Below are 21,458 nucleotides of genomic sequence, written 5' to 3' on the forward strand. Positions count from 1 at the left end.
CATGCATTTTGATGGGTGTGCTTGTTCTGATGAGTCAGTAGAAATTGTCTAGGGAAAATCATGTGCGAAGAATGTGTCACATAGCAGTGTATTTTTTTTCTCTCTCTCTCCCTATTCTCTGTATTACATTTATTAGAATGTGTGTCCTCATACAGCATGCTTAGAGTTCATGATAAAAACTACAGCTTATTAATGGATCAGACAGCACCACGGGTGAGTAACACAAGTTGTGACTTGGGAACCTTTGCCAATAGAAAGCATCCTTGTCATCAGTGCAGAATTTTGTGGTGTCATTTTCAAGGGCAAAAGTAAGTGTAGTAAAAGTGTGCAAAGGAGAGGAAGTAATGGGTCCAAAACCTCACACCTCAGCCTATAGACCATGGTGTAGTCATTAACCTTCAGGGCTGGGAGCAAGATGACTCAATTTCTCATCCATCCCCAACCCAGCCAGTGATTTTGTGTTGCAAACATAGTAAGACAACCTGCCTAGTGTTCCTCCACTAAGCAAGATGAAAAGGATATTAACAAATAACCAAATATCTATTTATCTGACTCACACACACCCCGCCGTGTGTGTGTGTGTGTGTGTGTGTGTGTGTGTGTGTGTTCCAGCATAACTCTGGAACGGCTCAAGCAATTTCAACTAAACTTGATACACAGATTACTTACCCTGTGGAAACAAATACTGTGGGTGTAAGACACCCTTAACTCCCCTTGTGATGTGTGTTCTGTTAAGATACAGCCTGTTGGGCCTTAAAATGGCTTCTACTGTACTGCCATAAAATGGCTTTTACTGTACAAAGCAGGGGAGTTGCCGTGGTAATGGCTTCACAGTATTCCACAAGGAGTACTTCCCCCTGGTAAGCGGGAAAATCCAACATTAGAAATCACGTTTGGTCCGGACATTTTATCCCTATAAATAAATACCCGGGAACACTGGGTTGTCAACTAGTCTCTTCATAAAAACTTCCAGTGATGGAGCACACACAATTTCTGGAGACAAGTCATTCCATTGGTTAATTGTTCTCGCTGTCAGGAGATTCCTCCTTAGTTCTAGGTTGCTTCTCTCTTTGATTAGTTTCCATCCATTGCTTCTTCTTCCACCTCTCTGCTTTGGCCACTATTCTCCAAACGTTCAGGTCACTGCAGTTGTAAGAAATCCCTAAATTTTAATCTATTGAAACAACAGAAGGAGGACTTGAGAAGACCGCATTCTGAATACTGGACCCAGTTTTGTCAACACAGTATAAAAACTGATGTCGAGACTCTGGAAAGACTGCAGAAAAGAGCAACCAAGATAATCATGGGGCTAGAGGCTAAATCATATGAAGGACAATTGCAGGAATTATGTCTAGTCTAGTGAAAAGAAGAGCTAGGGGCAGGGTGGAATGCTCTGAAATCTGCTACCGGTTCGCTTTGCTACTGGTTCGCTTTGCTATCGGTTTGCTTTGTGCTCATGAGCACGGAAGGTGCTACCATGCAGCACTGAAAAAGGAAGATTCCTTTTCTGACTCTGCAAAGGTAAGTAGAACAGCAAGGGGGGGAAAAGCTGTGCTGTGTGATTTAGATCCTCTAAGAAGTAGGATTTCCTGCTTTCTAGCGAATATAAATTGCATAGCAGAGCTGATTGTTGCACAGCTGATCGTTGAAACATAAAAAAATGCTACCGGTTCAGGCAAACCAGTAGTCCTGATGATCAGCTGTGCAACAATCAGCTGTGCCGCACGATTTCAGAGCTACCAGTTCGCCTGAACCGGTAGCATTTTTTAAAATACTGATTTGGGTGAACCGGTCTGAACCAGTAGCATTTCACCCCTGGCTAGGTGTGACATGATAGCAGTCTTCCAATATTTGAGGGAATGCCACAAAGTAGAGGGAGCCAAGCTGTTCTCCAAAGCATCAGATGCCAAGACAAAAAACAATGAATGGAAACTAATCCAGCAGAGAAGCAACCTAGAACTAAGAAGAAATTTCTTGGCATCTAGAAGAAAAACCACTGGAACCACTTGCCTTCAGAGGTTTTGGGAGCTTCATCACTAGAGGCTCTGAAGAAGAGACTGGACAGCCACTTGTCAGAAATGCTATAGGACAGTGATGGTGAACCTTTTCAAGTGAGTGCTGAAAGGGGAGTGCGCACATGTGAGCAGCACCAAGTGCCGAAAAGGGAGCATTCTGTGCTCGTCTGGGTTACGACCAGGAAGAGGAGCTGCCCAGAGGCCATGTGTGCACTAGAAAATGAACTTCTGGTTTTTGGAGCGAGTATGTGTGCCAGCCATCAAGTCTTCCGGTTACTGCCCCACATTCTCATGTGCTGATCAGCTGGCTGGCACGCATGCTCATGCCAGAAAACAGAAGAGCAGTTCTTCTAGTTTCCAGCACTGCCGCCCTCACAAAGACCAACTGATCATCTCAAGTGCATGCGTGCCAGAAACCCGGTGGAGGAATGGGCGACGTCACACATGCCAGGCAACACGGCTCTGTGTGCCACAGGTTCACCATGATGGCTATAGGATCTCCTGATTGAAATGGGGGTTGGACTAGAACACCTCCAGGGTCCCCTCCATTTCTGTTAACACTGATAGAATCTCTCCAGATTTCAACCGAGTTTGAATCTTTTGTGTGCTTCCCCCACCTTGGAAAAGAATAACGCCATCACCCTGAAAGTCATTATCTCCTCTGTCCAAATCTGACTCTTTTTCTAACAACCTAACTAAAGTTTTTAACATCTTAATAACAAAGGATGAGTTAAGATGCTGTTATTTTTGTTCCTTTCCCTCTTTGGCTGCATGGTTCATTATTATGCAAATTGCTATCATTCTTCCTCATCCTCTAGTGAGCTTCCCTCCCCCCCCATCTGAAAACAAACAAAGGAAACACACATACAAAATTTTGAAGTTGATGGTGTGAGACAATTGCCATAAATGGTGAATTTGCGATCGTTCTAGAATCCATTTGAACCGTGTGTTGTGTTTGCTTTTTATTGTTGTTTTAAGTTTGTAACAGTTTCTTCTTCTTAAATAACACAAGTAATCCCAACTGACTCATTAATTAGCTCGGAATGTGACAGTTGCACGGAAAAGCACTCTAGCTTTTCTCTCCCATTTGAATATCAGGAAGATGGACTAAAAATAGGGTCTGCCATCTCAACATGCACACATTGTTTCTGTAAAAACACTACAATGTTGGGGATTTTTTGCAAGTTACCCACTGGTTAAGCAATTTGCACAGCTTTGTATTGGTGATATGCATTCTCTCTCTCTCTCTCTCTCTCTCCCTCTCTCTCTCTCTTCCTTTCTTATTCTCCCTCTCTTTCTCTCCTCTTACCTCTCTCCCTCCCTCTCCTTCTCTCTTTCTCCCTTCTCTCTCCCTCTCTTCGCCCTCTCTCCCTCCCTCTCCATCTCTCCCCTCCCTCTCTTTCACCATTTCCCCCTCTCCCCCCTCCTTCCCTCTCCCTCTCTCCCTCTCCTTATCTCTTTCTCCCTCCCTCTCATTCTCTCTTTCTTCCTCCCTCTCCTCTCCCTCTTTCCTCTCCCTCTCTTCTCCTTCTCCCCCCTCTCTCCCCTTCTACCCTCTCCCTCCCTCTGTCCGGGTTCCAATAATTGGATTATTTAGAGAGATTTTTAGAGATTTTATTAATATTTGTAGGCCGCCCTTTTCCCTGAGGGGACTCAGGGCGGCTCACATAAAATCAGGGAGGGGGAATACAAACATTGACATAGAGACATATAATAAAATAGCAAGCAACATACATTCATCATTCGGGAGGGGCGCCTATCCTTGTCCCCAGGCCTGACGGGCTAGCCAGTTCTTAAGGGCTGTGCGGAAGGCCTGGACGGTGGAGAGGGTACGAATCTCCACGGGGAGCTCGTTCCAAAGGGTCGGGGCTACTACTGAGAAGGCCCTCCTCCTTGTAGTTGCCAGCCGGCACTGGCTGGCCGATGGAATACGGAGGAGGCCTAATCTATGAGATCTTATTGGTCGCAGGGAGGTAATTGGCAGAAGGCGGTCTCTCAAGTATCCAGATCCACTACCATGCAGGGCTTTATGGGTGACTAATAACACCTTGAAGCGCATCCGGAGATCGACAGGTAGCCAGCGCAGCTCGCGGAGGATAGGTGTTATGTGGGTGAACCGAGGTGCACCCACGATCACTCGCGCGGCCGCGTTCTGTACTAGCTGAAGTCGCCGGATGCTCTTCAAGGGCAGCCCCATGTAGAGCACATTGCAGTATTCCAGCCTAGAGGTCATAAGGGCCCGGGTGACTGTTGTGAGAGCCTCCCGATTCAGGTAGGGTCGCAACTGGCGCACCAGGCAAACCTGGGCGAATGCCCCCCTGGTCACAGCCGTCAAGTGGTGGTCAAACGATAGCTGTGGATCCAGGAGGACTCCCAAGTTGCGAACCCTCTCTGAGGGGTATAGAATTTGACCCCCCAGCCTGAGTGATGGAATATTGATCGAATCTTTGGGAGGGAAGCACAACAGCCACTCGGTCTTTTCTGGGTTGAGCACAAGCTTGTTAACCCTCATCCAGTCCATAACGGCCTCAAGGCCTCGGTTCATCACGTCTGCCGCTTCATTGAGTTGGCACGGGGCGGACAGATACAGCTGGGTATCGTCCGCATATTGATGGTATCTGATCCCGTGCCTGCGGATGATCTCTCCCAGCGGTTTCATGTAGATGTTGAATAGTAGGGGGGATAAGACCGAGCCCTGAGGCACCCCATAAGTTAGGGGCCTAGGGGACGATCTCTTCCCCCCCACTAAGACCGACTGCGACCTGTCCGAGAGGTAGGAGGAGAACCACCGCAACACGGTGCCTCCCACTCCCACCTCCCGCAGTCGTCGCAGAAGGATACCATGGTCGATGGTATCGAAAGCCGCTGAGAGGTCAAGGAGGACCAGGATGGAGGAATGTCCTCCATCTCTGGCTCTCCAGAGATCATCGGTCAATGCGACCAAAGCGGTTTCTGTGCTGTAACCGGGTCTGAAGCCTGACTGGAAGGGGTCGAGATAGTTTGCTTCCTCCAAGGACCGTTGGAGCTGGAAGGCCACCACCTTCTCAACAAGCTTCCCAAGGAAGGGAAGGTTGGAGACTGGGCGATAGTTATTAAGAACAGCTGGATCCAGAGATGGTTTCTTTAGGAGGGGTCTCACCACCGCCGCTTTCAGTGCGGCAGGGAAGTTCCCCTCCCGAAGAGAGGTGGTAACAACCGCCTGGATCCAGCCTCGTGTCACCTCACTGCTGTTAGTAACCAGCCATGAGGGACACGGGTCCAGTACACAGGTGGAGGCACTTACAGCCCTCATGGCCTTGTCCACATCCCCGGGGGTAACATCCTGAAACTCAACCCAGAGATGTTCTACTTGATCCTCCTGTGCCTCGGCTGGAACTGCGGGGATGGAGTCCAAGTCCGACCGAAACCGAGCAATTTTGTCCGCTAAGAATTGGGCATAGTCCTCAGCTCTGCCCTGCAAGGGTTCCCCCGCTTCCCTTTTATTCAATAGGGAGCGGGTTATCCTAAACAGGGCGGCTGGGCGGGACTCAGCGGATGCAACCAAGGTGGCTATGTGAGATCTTTTCGCTGCCCTAAGTGCCCTGGTGTATTCCTTGGTGCAGGTGGTTACCATTGCTCGGCTCGATTCGGACTTATCGGACCTCCATCGGTGCTCTAGGCGTCTCCTCCGGCGCTTCATCTCCCGGAGTTCCTCGGTGAACCAAGGAGGTCTCCGGGATCCGCCGCCTCGGAGGGGCCGTAGTGGCGCAATCCGGTCGAGGGCCTCCGATGCTGCCGAGTGCCAAGCAGCAACCAGAGTCTCTACCGGACTGTGGGCGAAAGTATCAGGAATAACCCCAAGCTCCGTCTGGAACCTTAACGGTTCCATAAGTCGCCTGGGGCGGAACCACCTGGTCGGTTCCTCCTCCCTACAGTGGGGGTTTGGTCTCCGGAAGTCGAGCCTCAGTAGGCAGTGGTCTGACCACGACAGGGGTATGATGTCGTTACCCCTCAGACCAAGATCACAAATCCACTGCTCCGAGAGAAATACGAGGTCGAGCATGTGCCCCGCCGAATGGGTTGGGCCCCGAATTACTTGGGTCAAGCCCATGGCTGTCATGGAAGCCATGAACTCCTGCGCCCCATCAGAGTTTTCACCGAGCGACGGCAAATTAAAGTCCCCCAGGACCATCAACCTAGGGAACTCAATTGCCAGCTCGGCTACCGACTCGAGGAGCGAGGGGAGGGCTGCTGCAACGCTGTTGGGAGGCAGGTACGTTAACAGCAGACCCACTTGACCCTTGAGGTCCAACTTTATCAGCAGAGACTCACACCCGACAAGCTCCGGAGCAGGGACCCTACGAGGAACTAACGACTCCCGGATAACAACGGCCACACCCCCACCCCTTCCCTGGGCTCTCGGCTGGTGTAGCACCTGAAATCCTTCTGGGCACAGCTCTACAAGGGGGACTCCTCCCTCTGGGCCCAGCCAGGTTTCAGTAATACATGCCAGGTCTGCCCTCTCGTCTAAAATTAAGTCCCGGACGAGAGGAGCTTTATGTACCACAGACCTGGCATTTAGCGACAGCAGCCTGAGTCCAGGGTCCTGATCACTTGCGCCATCTGGTCTCGGAGTGGGACTCATAGGGCCGGAAGGAGGGATCTCTGTGATGTAGCGAACCCTCCTTCCCCGGTAATGGCCTGCCCTAAAGTCCCCGCCGTATCTGCCCCTCCCTGTTACGACCGTAATACCCCGACCCTCTCCCGTGTCTCTGGTCCCCTCAACCACCCCCATGGCCCCCGCATCTCCCGGCAGGTCCTCCGAATCATACATACCCATGCACTCCCCCAAACAGTCCCCACGTAAAAATTAAAAACACAAAAATTTACAACAATATGATAATAAAAAGTGGGACATTCATTCATCTCATACGTATCTCATGCATATCCCATACAAAGAGAGAAGAGAAAGATGAAAGAAAAGAAAGAAACTAAAATAGTAGCGCAGTTGATTAAAATTTAAGGTGCGAGTTCAGATGGCAAAGTTGGCTCTTAATGTTCGGAGTTAATGTTCGCAGCCAGGTCCAAAATTTCCTTCTGGGGGTAAAACCAGTATAATAGTGATGGTAACAGTCAGGGCTAAGAAAAACAGGATCACAGGCCCTAACTATATGGGTGAGGGAAGTCAGACAGTCAAAGTCCAGAATGGCAGGAAACCAATGTTGGTAAAAAAAGTAGCGTTGAAACCAATGTTGATGGAAAAGGCAGCGTTGGAGAAGATGGTAAAGATGGTGCTGATGGTATTGGGATAGAAGCTCCAAAGGGGCTAAGATGGAGTCTCTTAACAACAACGGGCGGCAATGATCGTACCAACCAGGACTAGATCGTGAGTCCAATGTCCAATGTCCAGTAGCCGTGAGTAAGGAACCATATGGTAAAGTCCCGTATAAGTAAGAGCGAACTGAAGGCCAGGGAGAAAAGGAGAGGCCGTGCTGTAAAAAAGGCCTAGGGGGTAGATTAAGGGGTTGTGGTAATGGCCGCAAGGCCAGCTGCCAGGTCTTATACCGCCCCATATCAAACCAACTACCCCTCTATAAAGTCAACAACAGAGTCTAAAGAGATTCCAAGAGAAAAACAGGGCCAAAGATGTCGAAAAACGCCAAAAACATCCAGTAGTATAATCCACCAGAGTAGAAAGGGAGGGGGGGGGTGCCTAAAGAGACTACAGCAGCCGGGAGAAAACCAGCTGCCTTGCCTCCTCCAGCAATGTTCGAATCACCCACCTCCTTTGAATAACAATAGTCCTCCGGAGACAACTAAGCACCAGGGTCCTCCCAATCAGCAAAGGAAATAGGGCTAAAGCTAGGACCATAAAAGGTCGTAAAACGCTGGTCCAAGCTGCTTGTGGGTGACTAAAACGCCTAAGGCTTAAAACGCCGAAGCAAAGCCTTTAGCGCAGCGCCACCATTCCGCCAGCCTAGACGAGCACTGCCTAGAGAGGGGGTGAGGATTATAACACCCTCACCCCCTCTCTCTTTCCCCTTCTCCCTCTCTCCCCCTCTCTCTGTCTCTCCTCTCTCTTTCTCCCTCCCTCTTTCTTTCTCTCCTTCTTTCTTTCTCCCCCCCTCTCTCCCCCTATTATTTAACAAAAAAATGTGGGACCAGCACATGGCCACAATCCAGCTAATCCTTGAATGTTTGGCAGTGTCTCCTACTCAGTAGCTTCCTACTCAAGATGACTCAATATGGCTCGCGTCCCACAAATTGCAACTGCCAGCTTATGTGTCTTTGAAAAGAATTCCCCGTTCTTATCTAATCCAAGGATTTTCCCCCTTATCAGTTGCTTCTGCAGCTGTAACAGAATAGCATATGGAGAGGATTCCTTGATCGGATTCCTAAGAAGAAGAGAGTAGAGATGGGAGATTAAGCTATCAGGAAGTATAAAAACCCGAACAGGAGAGGACTTCACCAAAAACAGCAGGGAGAAAACTGTCAAAAGTGTGTGTATAAACACATTTTTAAAAAAAATAAAAATAAACTGCAACTAGGCAGTGTCAGTTCCCATGTTGAAGTACAAAATATATGGAAAAAAATGTACTTCTGAAACAGTCTTCTGATTTTTGGTAAAAATAAGTTTTTCTATGCCACCATCCACCAAGGAAAATAAGTCTTACACAGGAACAGATTTGGGATGTGGTGGCTCAGTGGCTAAGATGATGAGTTCGTTGATCAGAAAGGTCGGCAGTTCGATGGTTTGAATCCCTAGCACCAGGGGTGTGTTCCTCCCGGTTCGCACCGGTTCTTGCGATCCGGTTCGTCAGTGAACCCGGAAGTAATTAGCTCCTAGCCCCTGTCGCTGGGTGCCTGCAGGGTTTTTCTTTTTAAAAAACGCCTCTCCGGAGAGGAAGCCCTGTCAAAGCACACCTTTCCCACCTCGGCGGCTGCAGGGACCGCCCTGCCGCTTTATCTTCCTCCTCCTCCTCCCCTTCTGCCCTGAGCAGCAGCAGTGGCAGCCGAGCCGGGAAAGGGGCGCTTTGGCAGGGCTGTGGAAGCTCTGTCAAAGCGCAACTTTCCCGCCTTGGCGGCTGCAGGAACCACCCCGCCGCTTTATCTTCCTCCTCCTCCTCCCCTTCTGTGATGATCAGCGGCAGCGGCAGCCGAGCCGGGAAAGGGGCGCTTTGGCAGGGCTGTGAAAGCTCTGTCAAAGCGTACCTTTCCCGCCTTGGCGGCTGCAGGAACCGCCCCGCCACTTTATCTTCCTCCTCCTCCTCCTCCCCTTCTGTGCTGAGCAGCGGCAGCGGCAGCTGAGCCGGGAAAGGGGCGCTTTGGCAGGGCTTCCACCGCGCCCCCAAGGACCGCTGACCTCGCGCCGCCGCTTCTTCTTCTTCCCCGGCCTTCCCAGTTAGCTTGCTTGAAGCTCCAAGGAGGCGGGAGGAGGGTCGCAGGAGTAGAAGTGGTGGGAGGTCTCCCCGGCCGGGAAGAGCTGAGAGGCTGCCGGCCCCTTTCGCAGGAAAGTTAACTTTTCTTGGCGAAATCCTGCCCCCCCCCACGTGGGTGAGTGGTCATCTGTCCTCTTCCCGTAAGCCGCCCGGAGTTACCTGTGTGTGAGGTGGGCTGCCCTATGCATTTGCGTGTGTGCGCTGGAAAGAGAGTGAAAAAGAGAGGGAGAAATAATTATATTAATTAGATAGATCAGTCTTTCTCCACCTTGGAGACTTGAAAGTGTGTGGACTTCAACTCCCAGAAAGGGAGTTGGGAGAAAGGGAGAAAGGAGGAGAGAATGAAAGGAAGATGGGGGGAAGAAGAAAGAGGAGAGGAGGATGGAAAGGAGAGAAAGAGGGGGAGAGAGGGTAGAAAGGGGAAGAGTAAGAGCAGGAGTAGGAGAAAGGTAAGGGAAGAAGGAAGGGGAAGGAGAGCAGGAAGGAGGAAAGTAGAGAAGGGAGGGAGGGAGAAAGGAAAGGGAAAATAAGGTGGTGTTATAACAGGAGGAAGGGATGGTAAACAAAGCAACCCAAACTGTATATTATAACCTATTAAATGAAATAATAAATGTATAAGAATGATAAATGTTAAAACACTTGTAACCAAACGATATGCTATATGTGATGATGGTTTTTTTTTTCTTTTTGTTTTGTTTTGTTTTTATTGTTGTGGGTATGTGTCGTCTATGTAACAAAAAATAAATAAATAAATTATTTTTATAAAAAGGTGGAGAAACACTGAGATAGATGATAATGAGATGAGGGAGGGAGAGGGAGAGAGAGAGAGAGACCATAACTAGATAGACAGATAGGCAGGCAGATAGACGGATGGATAGAGAGAAAGAGAGAGAGATAGGTAGGCAAGCAGATGGATGGAGAAAGAGAGGGGGAAAGAGGGAGAGGGATACCATAACTAGATAGGCAGGCAGATAGACAGACAGATGGATGGATGGATAGAGAGAGAGAGGATGTATATAATTAAGGTGACCAGACGTCCCTAGCGAGGTCGCGGGCTGGCAGTAACTGCCGCGGCCTAGCTCCCCCCCCCGGTCAATGGTGTCCCTCTTTACCAATCTGAAAATCTGGTCACCTTACTTGTTTAGGTAATTCTGAGGTGGTTGATGGTTCTGTGAGTGCCTGTCCTTTATAATTTTCCACATTGCCTTGATGGTTTTTATTCCAGTGACTTTGTCTTTCCTGTTTTTAGGCTTAGGAAAAAAAAACTGGTTTCATTGGCAGTCTTTTTTTTTGGGGGGGGGGGGATTTTATTTTTTTGGTGTTTTCCTAGCACTGTCATAGTTTGTGGGTGTGGGTGGGTGTGTAATGTCCCACAGTTATCTATGCATTAATAATTATCTAGTAATATTAATAATATCTAGTAATTAGTAATATCTAGTAATAACATCGTCTTGGCCACTCCCACCAGGTCACATGGGTGGCAGGCCACTCCCATCCGGTCACATGGGTGGCAAGTCACTCCCATCCGGTCACATGGGCAGCAAGCCACTCCCACAAAGGAGGCCACGCCCACAGAGTAGGTTCGAACAATTTTTGAAACCCACCCCTGCTTAGCGCCATGTAATGGTGTGAGCTCCTATTACTTGTCCCAGCTTCTGCCAACCTAGCAATCCCTTTCCAACTTTATTATTCTGTTACTCTGTTAAAATTTGGCAATTTAGAAGCAACAGGTACCGTACAGTATCTTATACATACCATACAAGAGTTGTAGTGGCATAGTGGTTAGAATGCAGTATTGTGGGCTACTTCTGCTGACTGCCAGCTACCTGCAATTTGACAGTTCACATCTCACCAGGCTCAAGCCTTTCCATCCTTCCAAGGTCTGTAAAAAAAGAATCAAGATTGTTGGGGGCAATATATTGACTCTATAAACTGCTTAGAACTGTAAAGCACTATGAAGTGGTATAGAAGTCTAAGTGCTATTGCTATTGCTAGGGACATGGTGGCTCAGTGGCTAAGAAGCTAAGCTTGTCGATCAGATAGGTCGGCAGTTTAGTGGTTCGAATTCCTAGTGCCACGAGTGAGTGCCCGTTACTTGTCCCTAGAAGTTTGAAAGCACATAAAAATGCTAGTAGAACAATAGGAACCACCTTTGGTGGGAAGGTAACAGCGTTCCGTGCACCTTTGGCATTTAGTCATACTGGCCACATGACCACAGAGATGTCTTCGTACAGCACTGGCTCTTCGGCTTTGAAACGGAGATGAGCACCGTCCCCTAGAGTCTGGAACAACTAACTCATATGTGTGAAGGGAATCTTGCTAGGACCTTTTTCAAAGTATAGCCCTTTCCAAGACAGTGTTTCTATTTTGTCAGAGAAGCACTTGGAGCCAATTGTATAAATATCAGCCAAAGCATTGGGGACTGTGAAACCCATGCCTGGTGAGGGACAATTAAAACCTTCATGTCCAAGGTCAGCATCCTACTTGCTCTACACTATCGCTATATCAAAGTGCCAAGCTTCTGGGAAATGAACAAATCAATTGCCGAAACGCTTTTGAGATGCTCAGATCTGATATGAAATAGCAGAACATTGCACCAACTCTCGGTAGCAATTAGTTATCTAGAAATGCAATTACACAGCAAAATAGAGATGGTGGAGGGAGGGGAAAGGAAGGGGAAGGGAAGTGATTCTGGGTATAACTGGAACCAAAGAGATGAACCATCTTCTCTCTGGAGACTACAGAAAGCAATATTAAAAGATACAGATAGACTTTTTTTTAACCTATGTAATAATTCTGTAGTCGGAGAAAGGAGGGGAAGATAACTATTTATTTAATTCACCCATTAATCATATTTGGGACGCAGTAGCTGAGTGGCTAAAATGCTGATCTTGTCGATCAGAAAGGTCAGCAACTCGGTGGTTTGAATCCCTAGTGCCGGGTAACCGAGTGAGCTCCCATTACTTGTCCCAGCTACTGCCAACCTAGTAGTTTGAAAGCAGGTAAAAATGCAAGTAGAAAAATAGGGACCACCTTTGCTGGGAAGGTAACAGCGTTCCACACGCCTTTGTCATTTAGTCATGCCGGCCACATGACCACAGAGATGTCTTCAAACAGCGCTGGCTCTTCGGCTTTGAAACAGAGATGAGCACCGCCCCCTAGATTTTGGAACAACTAGCACATATGTGTGAGGGGAGCCTTTACTTTTCAAATGTCCTTGCAGTTTTATTAGCACAGTATGAAAATGATTTATCATTATTGCCTTCTGAGGTTGTTTCTTTTAAACTTCCACTCTAGTCTATTGCCCTGAAATTTTGTGCTGTTTAGATTGTCCTATTCAAAATGTAACAGCTTCACCTCTGCTTAGCTTTTCAAGATCATAAAATCATAGGGCTGGAAGGGACATAGAAGTTCTTCTAATCCAGCCCCCTGCCCATGGCAGAAGTCCTTATTCCATCCTGGACAAATGGCCATCCAATCTTTTCTTGAGAAGCTCCATTAATGAAGTTCCCACAACTCCTGGAGGCAAGCTGTTCCACTGACTAATTATTCTCACTGTCAGGAAGTTTCTTCTTAGTTCCAGGTTGTATCTTCCTCTGACTAGCTTTCACCCATTGCTTCTTATCTTGCTCTCAGTATTTTTGAGAATGAATCACCTTCCCTTTCACAATCCTTCAAATATTTGAAGAAGATAGCTATGTCTCCCCTAAGCCTTCTCTTCATTAGACTAATCATATTTAGAACATCTTCTTAAAAACTTCCAGTATTGGAGCATTCACAACTTCTGGAGGCAAGTTGTTCTACTGATTAATTGTTTCTAACTGTCAGGAAATTTCTCCTTAGTTTTTAGTTGCTTCTTTCCTTGATTAGTTTCCACCCATTGTTTCTTGTTTTGCCCTCAGGTCCTTTGGAGAATAGCTTGACTTCCTCTTCTTTGTGGCAGCCCCTGAGATATTGGAAGACTGCTATCATGTCTCCCCTAGTCCTTCTTTTCATTAAACTAGATACACCCAGTTCCTGCAACCGTTCTTCATATGTTTTAGCCTCCAGTCCCCTCATCATCTTTGTTGCTCTTCTCTGCACTCTTTCTAGAGTCTCAACATCTTTTTTACATCGTGGTGACCAAAACTGGATTCAGTATTCCAAGTGTGGCCTTACCAAGGCCTTGTAAAGTGGTATTAATACTTCACGTGATCTTGATTCTATCCCTCTGTTTATGCAGCCTAGAACTGTGTTGGCTTTTTTGGCAGCTGCTGCATACTGCTGGCTCATATTTAAATGGTTGTCCACTAGGACCCCAAGATCCCTCTCACAGTTACTACAAGTGAGCAAGGTACCACATATACTGTACCTGTGTATTTTGTTTTCTTGGCTAAATATAGAACCTTACTTTTTTCACCATTGAATTTAATTTTGTTACATAACGCCCAATCTTCAAGTCTATTTCCTTCCCTCAATCATATGCTTTAACCCCCAGCTCCCTTGTCACTTTTGCTGCTCTTCTCTGAACGCTTTCTAGAGTCTCAACACCATTTTTTTTCCTATTGTGCTGACTAGAACTGGATGCTATATGCACAATTTAGAGAGGTACCAGTAAAGTTTGAATAGAGGCTGCCAGCTAGTTGGGTTCTAAAAGAAACAAAAGAGGTTTATAAATTAGAAACCATGAATAATTACAAGAAGCATGAAGTTCCAAATAAACAAGAAGCAGATGAATTATGATTATAATTTTTAAGCTAAGCTTGTTAATAATAAAACACACTGCAAGATTCAGGGGAATGTTATGTTACAGAGAGAATTGGAGGTGCCTTTGATAGATGTATATTAGAACCATTACTTAGGCTAAGAGGGTTGAAATCTTGGGAAGTAAGTTAATATTTGGAAAAAGGTGAGTGAAACACCTCTATAATTCACTGTAGATTTCCACTAATATATACAGCAAGATTATAATGGTTCTAGATAGGAATGTATGTATGTATGTATGTATGTATGTGTGTATGTATTTGAAATGACCATCAGATCATTAATATTTCTTATACAGTATTATATTAACATGCTCTGGTGCTAAGGAGTTAGACATTCTACTCCCCCTCCCCACTTGAAAAAACTCTGTTCCAACTGCCAGTTGCCTTATATTAAGATTTTATGAAAATAAGAAATATACATGGCTGATATACACTACTTATTTTTACTCATTGGTGACTTGAATGCAGTACATGGCAATAAGGTGTAACAGAGTTTGTTTGATTTTGGATATCTGTATTGTGTAAATCTAGATCTTGTAATTTATAAACTATTGCTTGCAACTTGTAGTTGTGTATGAACTCAGCCTGTTAAAGCTTGTTAGACAAATGATGTGTTCCTGAAACCATTTGTACCTTTTTCTTTCTTTCTTCTCCAGTTGTGTATTAACTGAATGGGGACATTATCTTCTGTCAATAACTCATTATATTGATTAATAGGACATCTTCTTATAAATTGTTCTGTTCACCTATTATATTGATTAATGGGACATCCTCTTTTCAGATGTTATATAAATTTACACTCATACTATGTATATAAATCCCAGTCTGGACTCTTCTTAAAAACCTCCAGTGATGGAGCTCCCGTGATTTCTGGAGGCAAGCTGTTCCACTGGTTAATTGTCCTCACTGTTAGGAAGTTTCTCCTTAGTTCCAGGTTGCATCTCTCCATGATCAGCTTCCATCCATTGTTTCTTATCCTTCCCACTGTGCTTTGGAGAGTAATTTGATCCCCACTTCTTCATGGCAGCCCTTCAAATACTGTAATCCTGCTAACATTTCACCCCTAATTCTTCTCTAGACTAGCCAAACCCAAATCCTGCAGCCATTGTTCATATGTTTTAGTCTCCAGGTTTGTTGATCATCTTAGCCGCTCTTCTTGAACTTTTTCCAAAGTCTCAACATCTTTTTTGTAATGGATATGTGTTCTGACCCCCCTCGTTCCACACCAAAGCACACTCTGAGTCAGAGATAAATTACGGCATTTAATTAACAGACAGAGGTCCTTGGCAGTAACCCAGCACAGACAAGCTTGGGCAGCAATAAACACAGATAAGGCTTGGCAGCAATCCAGCCTGCCAAGCTCATGCAAAGTTCTCCAACATTCGATTCTGTGTTGACTTCTGCAAAGAGGGGTGTGTGCACAAGTAGACTTTTATAGTCTGGAGAGGAGCCTAATGACCACCAGCTGAGCGCAATAGTAATTGTTCCTGATGCCTATTAGCTCTTCGATGGCGTGCATCCAGGAACAACTCATTACTGGCTTCTGGCTCACTCTCCCTTGTCTCCTCCCCACTGGTCCAAGGCTCAGGTGCTCCTGGTGGCCAGCCAGCCTCTCTGTGCCCTGCTCAGAGTCGGAACCCTATCCAGGGTCCTCCACATCCTCCAGAGCTGACTCATAGGGCCCTTTGCTGTCGGAGTCTGGTGGCAGCTCCAATGGCTCCTGCTGGGCCACAACAGATATGGAAGCACAAAATGATATAGCTATCCTTAGTAAGATGGGTAATTGAAATGGCTGAGCAACTAAAGATGTACTTTTTAACTAGACAGCCATTTGAAGTTACAACTGCCAAAACATCTTAGGGAGATATTTATGCAAGCGAGATTCGAACAGCTTGACACAATGTTCAGGTATGGGAGATTCCATTCTATACCCTCCAATGAGCACCTCTGAATTTGCAGAGTGGCAGAGGTAGAAGACTTGGCTTACATCCTATTTGATTGTTGCTTGTATAAGGGGAGAGACAGGTACATAGGTTTACATACCAAACAAAGGACCCTTTGGGATCCCCTTATCAAAACAACTTACTTCATGTGTGGCCAGAACCGGAAAATAACATTTAACACAGCACAGTACTTTAAAAAAAATTGTTTGGGTGAGATCTGCATATGTGGAACTGATTGGGGTAGATTGCAGGGGTGACACCAAAATATAATTTTATCATCTTTTAGCTATGTCTTAAATTATTGTATTCTATTCCAATTTCATTTTAGACTGTATTTTATTCCAATTCCATTTTAAATCATATTTTATTCCAATTCCATTTTAAATCGTATTTTATTCCAATTCCATTTTAAATTGTATTTTATCAAATTCCATTTTATATTGCTTTTTTACCAAATTTTAGTAATAATTTCTTTCTGGAATTTTGCACTTTGATATGGCTCAAGGGCTAATCAATAATAAGGTGACCAGATTTTAACATTGGTAAAGAGGGACACCATTGACGGGTGGGGTGGGGGGGGTGATTAAAAAATTTTTTTTCACTTAACAAATGTGGCAAGAAAAATGGAAAAATGGGGCAAAACTCAATAAATTTCTCACTTAACAACATAAATTTTGGGCTCAATTGTGGTCGTGCATTGAGGACTAGCTGCACTTATCTTCAGTGTTACTTCATTCTGCTGTAGCATTAAATTTCATATAGAACAAGCTTGTTCTTTCAGAATTGTGGAATTGTTATATAACTGTCTACCTTTAGAAAAGTTTTTCTTGAGTTAAACTCAGCTCCTATAATTTTATTGATGTGTCGTAATTTTCTTAGCAGTAGTATGGAAATTGTCAGTTGCTTTTGGACAATTTTTAATATCCCACTATCCCCCACCTCCTCTTTCTCTTTCTCCTTTTTGTCCTTTCTCCTCCTTGCCCCCAAAAAGAGAAAGAGAGGGAGAAAGAGGAGGTGGGGGATAGTGGGATCTTTGCTGCTTTCTGAGCTGCACTGAGGTGCCACAAAAAGAAAGCATTCACAACCCCCCACCCCACCCCCCAAAAAGGATCATCAAGGAGTTGTGGAAATGATGTTGAGTGAACTGCACCTCAGCTGTCAAAATCAAAAATGAACCTGTGGAGTCTTTGAGCAGGGCTTTGTCAAACTTGATCATTGGAAGCCGCAACTAACTAGCTACATATTAACAATCCACTTAGAGATCTTAGGAGGAGAAACTCGTTTCGGAGCGCCTGGCTTCAGCCAAAAACCCTGGATTTGGAGCAGCAAGAGCTGGGAAGTCACACTTTGCACGGCAATCCCGGCAGGTTTCCTGCTGGGCAAAAAGGTGATTTTTTTGCCTGCTCGATGCTAACTGGCAAGTCACCCTCTTCTCCTGGATTTCTCTCTCCCACCCGCTCCTGTTTCGCAGCATCCTCACTTCCCTTGGCCGCCACCATCCTCCCTCAGCACGCCCTTCCCGCCGCCGAAGCCACCGTCCTTGGACCGAGGCTCAAAAAGCAGCAAAGCCCATGCGAAGCGACGCTTCGGGCCCACCCCGCACAGCCGAGCAAAGGTGGCGGGTTCTTCAGGTTCCTCCCTTTCTCCAGCCAAGGACTTCGGAGAACGGAAGGTCCCCGAACATGTCAAAGACACCGGCTGCGCCGCCTAAGTTCCCACCCCCGCCCTTGTGCCCGTTCTTTTTGGAGGCCTGGCATCTTGGGCAAGTGCAGGGACCTTGCAAAGGCCTTGCAAGGTCCCTGAACATGTCAAAGACGCCGGCCGTGCTGCGTAAGTTCCCGCTCCCACCCATGTGCCTGCGCCTGGTTTTTTTGGAGGCCTGCTAGCAAAGGACCTTCCCAGAGTTGCTTTTCTGAGCAACGGGGAGACAGAAGGGACAAAATACTGGCCAGCTGGGATGGGTATACAGGGCTGCGGGTGGGGCAGGCTTACTTCCGGGTCTGGTCACAAAAATCGGGACTTTTTAAGAACGCACCGGGACACAGGACAAATTGTGCGAAAGCATGCCTTTCCCGCGAAAATTGGGACGTCTGGTCACCTTAATCAATAAAGACTCAATGTCAGTGTAATGTGATGACCAAAACTGGATCCAGTATTCCAGGTGTGGTCTTACTAAAGCTTTATAAAGTGGTATTAATATTCCATGTGATTTTGATTCTGCGCCTCTATTTATACAACTTTCTTCTCCAAATTCTTCTGAATTTGCTCTCCATTTTTTTGTTGCATTATTGAAAAACTATAAATGTCTTATTAATTTCATGAAACACCATCCACTTCTGAATTCCAGCAAAAACTTTGTTTTGTAATCAATCCAGGCCTCATAAAGCTTGTTTTATGGTTTAAAAAAATGTTTTAGCAAATAAAACTTATTTTAGTACATGTTTTCTTGTTTAATTTTCTACAGTTTCTCTCTTTGCTTCAGTAAGTAAAATGAGCCAGAAATCAGGTGTTTTTAAATGTTACCTACCATAATTCCTATAACCACTAGAATGACAAGTGATTGGATGGAAATTATTGAGTGTTGCTTCTTTTAGTTTCTCTTTCATGATCAGAAATGTTCATCCTGACGTGAGCTAATCTTTTATTGATGTTTGCTACAATATTGGATTGCAATAATCTGCAATAAATTTGAACCTCAGATCCATAAAGCCAAGGTGACCAGACATCCCGCTTTTGGCGGGACAGTCCCAATTTTTAACAAATTGTCCCGCGTTCCACAGCGTTTTAAAAAAGTCCCAATTTTTTAAAAAAATGTTTAATCAAGAACACCCCCTCGGTCAATGGTGTCCCGCTTTACCAATGTTAAAATCTGGTCACCTTAATAAAGCCTGTCTTTTCCTGGTATATTCCAATTCTTTGTTAGGTTTTTCTTCTGCAATTTCTGATTTAGCTATTGATGTTTCTCTCCTCCAATTAATTTAGGTTTTGCTTGATGTTTTTTTTGTTTTGTTCTGTAACAGGTATCCATATGTCCATTCCATTCTGTTTGATTTGATTACGCCAAATGTTTATCAAAATTCCAATATTTTATCCTTATTTTTAGGAGATTCAGGTGGTTTTGTGTGATTTAGAACTGATGTTCATTATTTGAAATTATTTTGCAGGAATTGCTAGATCCTACTGTTGTGTTATCCAATGTTCTTAGCAGTTTGCCATCACGCATTATGCTAATTCATCCAGGTTTCCTGCAATTGTTTTGCTATGCAGATGATATAACTTTTTCAGGCTTGTTTTTATTTCCCTGTTTTGTTGTTTTTATTTTAATTTTGTACTTTGCTTAATAGCTGTTCAGAATTGATTTATTTTATACTTTCCAATCTATGCCACTTTGGCATCTAATTTTTGGTATGCTGAAGTGCTTTCAGTCTGTGGATCAGTTCTATTGTTATTACTTTTGTGAGGCTCTACAAGAGCCAGTCAATCTCTCGCTTTTTAAAATTTTAGTCAACATTAATTGGGCACCCAAATTTACATCATGCAACATTTATTTAAGTATTTTCTTTCAGTAGATTTCAAATGAGATGATTTTTTCCCCTTAGCTTTTCTTTCATGCATTCCAAAACCTTTTTCTCTAAGATTTTCCAACAGCCGTTAGTTCATTGTTTTGGATTTGCTATGCAAAATGTTCGTTGGCATAAGTGTTTGCCTTTATTCGTTCTCCTACTGAATTTTAACCATTTTTTAAAGAAACTCCTTGTTTTCTTGTTGTTGTTGTTATTCCAGTTTAATAGTTTTGTTTTGTAAATATCTTGTTTCTGTTTGGCTTCATAATTTTTTATTCTGAAAATTTTATTTTCTAAATTTAACACCTTTGATTCCAAAATCAATTGGGGTTTGACTCATAATAGCTTTTCATAATTTCTTGATTTTTAAAAAAATTATTGACATTTTTTCAGATATTTTCTTCCACTGGTTTTGTAGTTTCCTGTTCTAGTTGCTTAGCAGTGGGAACAACACTTTGTTGCCCACTTGTCACATGACTACCAAAAGCCAATAGCATATGATGGGGCTTAATGACTTGGGCACAAAAGCTCTTGTATGGAATTAGGAAATAAGTGTGTTGTTTTTAGTTGTTGTTTTCACCATTTGGAAGAGTAATTAAGATTTTCTTGCTCTGATTCTGTCAGTCAAGACATATCTGCCTTGGGAAACCTTCTAAGTATACAAACACAATTCAAAATACAAAAATTATGTTGAGATTTTGGAAAGAGTTTAGAGAAGAGCAACAAAAACAATTAGGGCCTAGTAGCTAAAGCATGAAAAGAATAATGGCAGGAAGTACTGTGGTGACAAGAAGGACCAGGGGGTGACATGATAACAGTCTTCCAATACTTAAAGGGCTGTCACAAGGAAGGGTGGGGCAAATTATTTACAAAAGCACCTGAAGGGAAGACAAGAAACAATGGATGGACACCAACCAAGGAAAGAAGTAACATAGAACTAAGGAGAAAATTCATAACAGTGAGAACAATTAAACAGTGGGACGAATTGCCTTTGGAATTTGTGGGTAGCACATCACTAGAGGCTTTAAGAAGAGACTGGACAGCCATTTATCAGAAATAGTATAGGTTTTAATATGAATTGTGGTGGTGCAGTGGTTAGAGTGCAGTACTGTAGGCTACTTATGCTGACTGACTGCCGGCTGACTACAATTTGGCAGTTCAAATCCCACCACGCTCAAGGTTGGATCAGCCTTCCATTCTTCCAAGGTGGGTAAAATGAGGACCCAGATTGTTGGGGGAAACTACTTAGAGAGGCTGTAAAGCACTGTAAAGCGGTATATAAGTCTGAGTAATATTGCTATTGGTATTTCCTGTGAGAGCAGGGAGGTGGACTACATGACCTCCAAGATCCCTTCCAACTCTGTTACTGTTACTATTTCTTTAAGTGTCAGAAGTAGCCCTTATGTCAGGTTTCAGAAAGATGCCCTAACGAATTTATGAGCCTCGAGCCAAGTTTCAAAAGAAATCCAGGCATTTATTAGGAGCAACATTTGAGCAATTACCCAAGTGGAGGCAGGTCTGACCTCACTTAAATTACAGCTGAACTTTGCCCCTGTTTCCCCCCTCCTCTCAGTCTGTGTCATAAATCACATTATCCTACGAGGTGCTCCAGCAAGCTGTAGAATTCCACACCTCACAAGCCTGATGTGGTAATCTGAGACCCCACAGTGGCTGAAGGTATACATGAAATGTGCTCACTCGTTCCACCCATGGCAACTTGATAACAGACATGGAAGTGCTTTGCGAGTTGATACTTTAACTTATTGGGGATCTG

Source organism: Thamnophis elegans, chromosome 14 (assembly GCF_009769535.1).
Source record: "Thamnophis elegans isolate rThaEle1 chromosome 14, rThaEle1.pri, whole genome shotgun sequence".
Lineage (NCBI taxonomy): Eukaryota > Metazoa > Chordata > Lepidosauria > Squamata > Colubridae > Thamnophis > Thamnophis elegans.